This window comes from Podarcis filfolensis (genome assembly GCF_964270895.1).
Source record: "Podarcis filfolensis genome assembly, chromosome: 12".
Classification (NCBI taxonomy): Eukaryota; Metazoa; Chordata; class Lepidosauria; order Squamata; family Lacertidae; genus Podarcis; species Podarcis filfolensis.
This window is the reverse complement of record NC_139614.1, coordinates 23,513,956-23,523,100: the sequence shown is the minus strand read 5'-3', so window position 1 is coordinate 23,523,100 and position 9,145 is coordinate 23,513,956. Positions and strand designations below refer to the sequence as shown.

Below are 9,145 nucleotides of genomic sequence, written 5' to 3'. Positions count from 1 at the left end.
CCTCCCCAGGGCGCTCCCTCGCTGTCTTTCTCTGTGTGATTGCATTTATCTGTGGCTTGCAGGAACTGCTTCTAATCATACCGCTTCTTGCCTTTGAGGGTCAAATACAAGTCCATTGCTGCCGAGACAAATGCATCGGGGAGGTGGGCCGGTGCAAGGGAGGGGAGGGGGCGGGGGAGAGAGACACAAACAGAAACTGTCACCTCTCCGTACGACTGATAAGCATTTGGCAGGCAGGACACTGCAAACGAGAAAAGCAAACAGCCAGCAATCTGCAAGCGCCATAAATATGTTACAATCTCAGCTGGAAGATAGGCAATATATGCACCAAGAGGCCTTTGTTTAATGAGCTGTCAGAAAGCAGGCACAAAATTATGCTTGAAAACACAGGGAAGCTGCAGAGAACAGAGGCCTGGAAGGGCTCCCTTTGCCGGCGATGTGGATGTGCTGGAGTATCTTATCAGTCTGAGAATTGTCAAGTGAGGTAGGCTATCATTAGTAATCTAATAGCCTTTGGAAAGGGACCGATTTTTCCACCCCAGCTCCATTTTGTAACCTAAAATGAATGATGGGCAAAGCCAGGCCCTTATTCCTCCCCACAGGTTTTGCGATCGGGGGGCAGGGGGGAGAGAGAGGAAGCTACCCAAACTGGAAGCAAATGAGACAAGTCATAAAAAGCATAAAACACTAAATCGGAAATTAAGCTGATGAGTTCCAATCCTAGAGCGCTCCTCTTCCTATTATCCTAATGGACTCTTCCAGTGACTTGGTAATTTTCAATTATGCCCATAACAAAGGTGCTACCCATAGGAGGAGAACGCAGAGACGTGAGCGCCTTTGTAATGGAGTGTGCAACACGCGGGTTGTAGATGTCTGTACAGCCATGCAGGCTAAGCGATTGTGGGATTATAATGCAAGGACCAGGGTCACCATAGGGAGTATGATGTGATGTACAGGACAATGAGCCTTCAGCAGCTAGGCAGCCATGCAGCACAAATTGCCAAAGACATTCCACAAAACGAGACAAAAGGTGTTCCAGTTTTTGTCATTTAAAGGGGCTACAGAGAGGGAGGCTATTTCCCCCCTTCTAGTTTCTTTCGTGTGATTTCTGATGTTTGATTTGTATGCTGGTTTACATAGAATAACTCATCAGTCCTACTTTTCAGGAATTTTCTTGGGGAAAGTTGACATCTTATCCCTGCCTTCCCAACCTGGCAGGATGCTGCCATCAAAGAGAATGGTTGACAGGTCTGTGACAATTGTATCTCTCCTGGGATCAGGAATAGTCATTGTAAAAATGGAGCCTGACGCCTTAAATGATCAAATATAAGAAGCTGCACATTTTCTCTCTTTGGTCTTTATTTTTTTGTAAATAAAGTTTATTCTAGAAAGTATATGCACAATCAATATACCATCCTTTACAAAAACATAAAATAAGAATTCCACTGCTGTGACTTCCCTCCACCTCAACTTGACATCTTTTGATATTCTATACTCTTATTTACATTGTGTTTTTTATATTATTTGACATTCAGCTATTATTAATTATGTCGTGATCCAGTTCAGCTTTACATACTTCATCTATACATATCAACAGATTTTCTTTGGAACAGTGTTTTTTCATATAATCCTCAAAACATTGCCATTCCTTCCTTAATTTCTGGTTTGACTGGTGCCTTGTGGCTGCCGTTAATTTAGCCAATTCTATAAATTCACATAGTTTACCTAACCAATCTTCTTTAGTGGGGATGATGCCCCATTTCCAGTTTTTAGCAAGTAATAATTTGGCTGTGGCATATAAAAATAGCCTTTCCTTATCTTTGGTCTTTATTTGTATTAGGCTATTTGGAAAGTTACCTAAGACAAAAGCCACTTGTGCAATGAGGATTTCCTGATTCCCTCCATTACATGCTTCCATTACAACGGTCTGTTCTCCCCACCCACATAATTTTTCGAATTTTTCTGTGTAGAAACATTTTTGTTTCATTTAAAATGTGTTTATCCCACACGTTGGTTGAAAGGCCGTCACAGTGGCTCACAACTCAGAGGGAAACAATCGACAATATGCGTTCAGTAATGGGAGGGAAGAGAAAAGGGGCAGGGTCACAAAATACAGCAGACATATAAAACAAAGGGGAGGAGGACTTAAGCAAATCTTAATCTTAACAGCCTATCTTAATACCAATTATAAGGGTCCGAGTGCGCCCCTCTTGGGGGAACCCTCTTGGTAGTTCCACTTCCCTCAGAAGTTTTGGGGTGGCAGCCTGTGAGGGAGAAGGCATTCTCTGTGGCAGCTCTGAAATTGTTGAATTTCTTTCCCACAGTTGTGTGTCTGGCTTGTTCACTAGTGTTTTCAGTGTTTTAATTCCTTTTAATTAAAACTAGTGTTTTAATTCCAAATTTTAAATTGTTTTAACCTGCCCTGATACCAGCTGGTGATTGGATAATAATAATAATAATAATAATAATAATAATAATAATAATAATAATAATAATATACCTAGCTATATATTTGCTCACAATGAAAACCAGTGCTTTTTTTCTTTAAAAAAATGTTTAGGGGTACTCTCATTTTCCTACTCATATTGAAATACTGTCCCTCAATGAGGCCAAACTTAGATTGACAAAATGTTTTGCGGTATGTGTACCCCTGCATCCACCCAGGGGAAAAAAGCCCCGATGAAGACAATGCAGTGTCTGTTTCTATTCTTTTTCTAGGTCAGCTGATGTAAGCGCCAGCAACTCAAGGGCTATGAATAAGAAATCGGAAGCCCTAGATTTGACCTGTGGGCTTGAAGATTTTGCGAGACTCAGCCGCCTCAGAGAGTGGAGGGTTGTACACCTGGGACCTTGCTGTTTGAATGATTCCTTTCAACATTTCCATAAAGAGAGAGAAAGCAGCGAGCAAATGGTATATTTTGTGTGACAGTTAGCAATGGGGTGGATCACAGACGGTTCAGGGCGATTGGAAGCCGTGTTTATGTTTTTTCTTCCTCAACTTTGCAAGAACAATTATTACGTGGTATTCCCCAGGAAGCTTAATATAAATGAGCTATATTTGTGGCATATGGAATAGATAAGGATCACCTGACCTTCCCTATATGGAGAAAGCAGCTGAGCACATTGTTGCACCACAGCTTAAGGCACTTTGAGATTATAGAAACTTTCCTGATTCATTCTCATTTGCTTTTAGGCAAAGTTTTGAGACTGGGACTTCTCTAAGGGTTCCACCTAGTTGGATGGCCAGTCAAGCGTCACCAGAAGAGAGGACAAAAAAGGGATGCTGATTTGCATAAAGGATGCATATGCTAGAGACTTCCGGGTTGGCGCCTCCAGTAATGGCGGGATTCCTCTGATCGGGAGGAATTTGCCCCGTGGGAATTCGGGTCTGGCCGCCACGGCGAAGGCGGAGACCCGTTAAAAATCACAGGCAGGTGAAGCCTGTGAACGTGGGATTCGGCGGGCACCTTTTGCGCCTCCCCTACTCGCGGGGAAACCCAGTTTCGGGGATCCGGAGCGACGTGGGGTGAGCGGCGCGGTGCTTCGAATTGACTGCTTCTTCCACAGAGCAAAGCCGCATAGCTGTTGCTGGAGAGCGCTGACTTTTTCCTGTGGACAATTTGACTTTAAAGTAACTACCCGTGAGTAGAGCTGAAGCGGGAGAAGCGGGAGAACATCTAATTTGGTATCGAAACGGGGAGGTTCAATACAGGAAGTCCGCCTTCCCCTTTTGTAAATAGACTGAAGCAATGAAGGCTGCAAGCTGAAGTCTTGGAAAGCCTATGGTAAAGGTCTAAATTTCCATCGGTAAAAAACATTAGACCCTCCTTGGAAGCAGGAGAAGAGGGGGGGGGGAAGTTTTGGATTGAGTATGCCTGCAGGAGAGAGTGAAGAGACTTGAAATACCACCACTCTGACCCTGGAACGGGCTGCTAGCAGGACTGACGTGTATTGGAATGTTCATTGACAGCGATTAGAACGTTCACTGACAGCTAGTTAAATAAGAGAAATACATTGTTTCTACTGTCTCCGTCTGCTGTTAAAAAGGAGTAAAAGTAACTGAAAATTGAAACTAACTTTGGATTGTTGGAAACTGTGTTTAAAAGAGGACACTATTGACTAATATAAATAGAAACTGTTTCCCCCTAGTGGAAGCCTTTGAAACTGTTACAAGAGCTGGGCTAGGGGAATTTCCAGATGTAAGATAAAAACTGTGTGACTGTGGGACTGACCTTGAATTCTTTAAGTGTTATGGCAGATGGAAAGGAAAAAACAGACCAGTCAATTCCTGAAAAAACACTAGGGTCTGGGAAGACTTGGCAGCAATTTAGGAGAGCCTCTACATCAGGTCCCCCTGCTTCTTCTGCTGCTGCACCAGCACATTCTAAATCAAGAGGAATGTCAACAGAAGAGGCCTTAGCGGTTGCATTAAGTAAGATAAATGATTCATTGGAACAGCTTAGTAAGAAAGTGGATGTTGCAACTACTAAAGTGGATGTTGCAACTACTAAAATTGATTTAAATACAGAAAGTATAAATAATTTGGGACAAAAGGTAAATACCAATACAGAAACTATCCAGAAATTGATACAGGAATCTACTTTGATACGGCAGACCGCGGAGGAAGCCAGGGAAAAAGCCGTTGCTGCTGAATATAAAGTAACACAACTGGAGAAAGAGAAACTCCCAGCCCTACAGAGGCAACTTGATGACCATAAGTTGACGCTTGCTATGATTGAATTCAAAGAAAAACAGACGAATCTGAGGAACAGAGCCTTACCTGAATTGGAGAAGGAAAGTTTGATAGACTTTCTCACGCAGGAACTTGCTAACTTTTGGGACTTGGACTTGGGTCGAGAAGAGCTTAGAATTGTGAGGGCCTTCAGACTTGGAAGAGGAGGGAAAAAAGAGAAGAATAGAATAAGAGATTGCTTGATCACCCTTTGAACCAAAGAAGAGAGAGACAGAATATTGGGTTGGCACTACCAGAAGAACTTAGAAGTACAACAGTCAAGAGTGGAAATTTTTAAAGACATCCCGAAATACTTCTTGGATCTTAGGCCCAACTACGGAGATTTGGTTGCCCTGCTGAAAAGGAATAAAATCTTTTGTTGTCACCAATGGAAGCGAAGGCGCAGAAAAAGCTCAATATGGAGGCCAAATGGCTGAAATATTGGGAAATTCTGGAACAAGATGGATATATGGAACTGGCGGAAATGACTGGCAGAATCTGAGACCAGGGAGAAGAGTCGGTGGAAGAAGACTGGAAAAAGTTTAAAGACTATTTACAGAAATATTGTAAAATTAATGAATGCTAGAAAAATGTTGGAATGAAGTTATATGGCTTTAGTAGAAATGTTATAAGGAACCAAGTACAAATAGATTATTTGTGTATTAAAGGGAAAAATAAGGTTAGAATATGTTAAGATAATTATAGGACAGAAAACAGAGGAAGATGGAAAGGAATTGCTGAAACAATTAACTGAAGTGGAATACAAAAAGGGAGGTGCGAGGAGGTCGTTGAAACAAGTGAATGAAAGATAAGATATGGAAATTGTTTGCAGTGTTTTAAATTGTTTTTGTTTTGTTTTGTTGGTTTAATGTCCTAGTGTTAGTGTTATGTAGTGTTTTTGTTTTTGTATTGTATTGTATTGTTTTGTTTAACTTTTTTTTCTTTTGTAGTGTTTAAATTGCTGGGAAAGTAATAAATATCATTTTTTTTAAATAATAAAAAAGGATGCATATGCTAAAATATGTGTACAGTGGTACCTCGGGTTAAGTACTTAATTTGTTCCGGAGGTCCGTTCTTAACCTGAAACTGTTCTTAACCTGAAGCACCACTTTAGCTAATGAGGCCTCCTGCTGCCGCAGTGCCGCCGGAGCATGATTTATGTTCTCATCCTGAAGCAAAGTTCTTAACCTGAAGCACTATTTCTGGGTTAGCGGAGTCTGTAACCTGAAGCGTATGTAACCTGAAGCATATGTAACCTGAGGTACCACTGTACACTGCTGAAAGGAATCATTCAAACATATAGCTGCACGTGAACACACACACATGTACAGATGATAGTTAGAAATGATCACTCTAGAATCATAGAATTATAAAACTGCAGGCTATAATTTCAATAGAAAGAGAGTACAGTGGAGAATTTGGAGGCTGGTCTGTGGTCCCTGGATCAGGCCCATTCACCCTGTGATGCCCCTGGGGACAACCTACCCCCACCCTGGATCAGTTCCTGAAGAAATTTGGTGGGTTAGGCAAATGGTTTTTTTTAAAAACAACAACCTAGGTTTAATAGTACAGTCAGTCAGTTCAAATTCCCACAACAAGGTGAGCTCCCGTTGCTCTGTCCCAGCTCCTGAAAACCTAGCAGTTTGAAAGCACCAGTGCAAGTAGATAAATAGGTACCACTGCAGCGGGAAGGTAAATGGCATTTCCATGCACTCTGGTTTCCATCATGGTGTCCCATTGCGCCAGAAGTGGTTTAGTCATGCTGGGCACATGACCCAGAAAGCTGTCTGTGGACAAACACCGGCTCCCTTGGCCTGAAAAGTGAGATGAGCACCGCAACACCATAGCCGCCTTTGTCTGGACTTAACCGTCCAGGGCTCCTTTACCTTTTTTACCTTACATACCATCCTTTATCAAAAGATCCTAGGGTGGTGATCTTGTTTGGTGCTGCACCAGGGATAATTTTATATTCCCCTGTATCAAGCCTTCCCTTCCCTGTCCTTCCCTCCTCAAAAAACTAAGAAACCCCCCACCAAATATCACAAATGCAAAATGACATTTCCTTTAACCACCATCCCAATTACAGTGTCCTGCTTAGCGACTCTCAATGTCGGCAGGATGCAAAATTAGACCAATTTTAGTCACGTTGTCTGATCCTAGTGCATATTTACTTGGATGCAGTACAGTGGGGTTTGGAATAGCCTAAGAAAAATACTTGTCTAGTAATGTAATGATGAGCACAGTGTGGTCCACATCCAGACCACATGCCTGTGGAAACGATTGCATGTCAAGTCTGCTAAATTAACAGTGAAATTGTTAACATCAGGGATGAGGGACCAGTGGCCTTCCAGGTGTTTTTGGACTCCAACTCTCATCAGCCCCAGCCAGCACAGCCAATGGGCAGGTCGCTGTCCAACAACATCTGCAAGGCCCCACCGTTCCCCATCCAATTTAGCCACGTGTCAAACTCTCTACTAGAATTTGACATGGCTAATTTGGATGGGGAACGATGGGGCCTTGCAGATGTTGTTGGACAGTGACCTTAAGAAAGCAGACAGCAAAATATAAAAGCATCAGCAGAAGAACAGCAAGAAGAAGAAAGGAAAATGGCTGCGTGACCAGCCCTTTTATGGGGTCTCCAGGGTCACGCCCACCTAACTGGTCACACTCAGGGGGAGGAAGCTTCAGACCAGGTGTGACAGGAAGTCCTCCTGGCTGGGGTAACACCCCGCCCCCTGCATGTCCACTCTAGGCAAACAGGAAGTGTTGTACTTAACTGCTTATGTTACATCCCACAGGATCTTCAATGACTGGTTCATACATGATATGCATATACAATACATTACTTGATGACATATTGCTCAGTGACACTTGGATGAGCGTTCAAATGGCTTTCAGTGAAAAGTGAAGCGGCTGAGGTGATTTTAAGCGGATATGAAAACAGCAGGGCTTTTGGTCCATAATGGTCATTCACATTTTGCCTTCATGCTGAGAAGGTAACTCAACAGGTTTATGTCTGACACCAGCTGGAAAAAAATCAAGAATCTACTGTCATTCTTCTCTACCATTTCCCATAAGAATCTGCCCCATTTGGTAAACTCTACGCCGGCTCCCTTGGCCAATAAAGCGAGATGAGCACCGCAACCCCAGAGTCAGCCACGACTGGACCTAATGGTCAGGGGTCCCTTTACCTTTGCCTTTACCACAAATGTTTAGCCTGTCCAAAGCAGACTCACAACTTTCTAAAAAAATAAAATGAAATGAAAAATCACATATTTTCTGGTTTTGAAAACCCCTCTTCAAGAGAATGGAGTGCCACATCGCTTTCGATTTTGCCCTCCCAGGAACCTAGCAACAGAGAGTGTAATAAATAACAGAGCCGAGGAAACTCTTAATGTTGAGCAAAAAGAATTTGGGGGGAGGGGGAGAGCACACACACAGAATGAAGAAAATGTACCAAAAAAATTTATTGCTGCTAAGCATCTGTTTTTGTCTGCATCCTTTTGAGAACATATTAACAGCCTTTGCACATCTCCATATGGCTCATTGTGAGGATAATCATTAATATGAAGGAATGTGTTTGTAAGCCCCCTTCCCTAGTAATGAGTATGTATGTTTGTTCTGCCTCAGAAAAATGGAAGGACTGGATTTTGATAATGTGCTTACTGCATGATAAATAGTTGCAGAAGGAGGGGTATTTTTAAAAAAGAGTAGTCCTCAAAGACAGTAGCCCAGAGCCCAATATCTCATGTATTATCTCTTTATTTCAGGATTTGGATGACACCTTTCAGGGCAAGCACTCCCAAGGCAGTGAGCATCAAAATAAAATCATGGCAAAATAAAACATAAGGCAATGCTACGAAGCTCGTCACACGCCTACTGAAAAACCACTACCCAGACTGAAATACATCCATACAGTAAAGCATTAAAACAGCACAGATCGCCACACATTCCAATTAAAAGCACCTTTAAATAAGATGGTCTTTAGAGTGTGTTTCCCATCATCCTTGGCCATTGACCCTGCTGAATGGAGCTGATGGGACTTGGAGTTCGGAGGACCCTCTGGTATAGGTGTTGCATTGACACACACACACACACACACACACACCAGTTTGGGGAGGACAAATTGAGGCACCCCCCCATCCTGCTGCTCCCATCACTTGCCCCCTCACCACCTCCTCTCTCGTCTACTTTCTTGCTTGCTCATCGCTGCCTGCTCACTAGCCTCCCTGCCTTGTATCTTTGTCCACAGCCTCCTCCTCCTCTCTGGCCTTGGGAGAAGCCATACCGGCCTGCACAGCCTCCTCTTTCGGTGCTGCAGGTGAACTTCCGGAAGCCAGCCAGCTTCCAGAAGCACCGTGAAAGGAAGGAGGAAGAAGAAGAGCGGTGAAGCCTCAGGCCAAGGCAGAAATT

At 43.0% G+C, this 9,145-nt stretch overlaps 1 long non-coding RNA gene across 1 annotated transcript; it reads left to right on the top strand.

The window, feature by feature from the left end:
• The first annotated feature begins 238 nt into the window (after window positions 1-238).
• LOC310745836 lies at window positions 239-8,708 on the top strand. Its single transcript, XR_014540356.1, has 3 exons — window positions 239-484; window positions 2,719-2,911; window positions 8,503-8,708. It is a non-coding gene; the product is annotated as an uncharacterized lncRNA (long non-coding RNA).
• The last annotated feature ends 437 nt before the right edge of the window (window positions 8,709-9,145 follow it).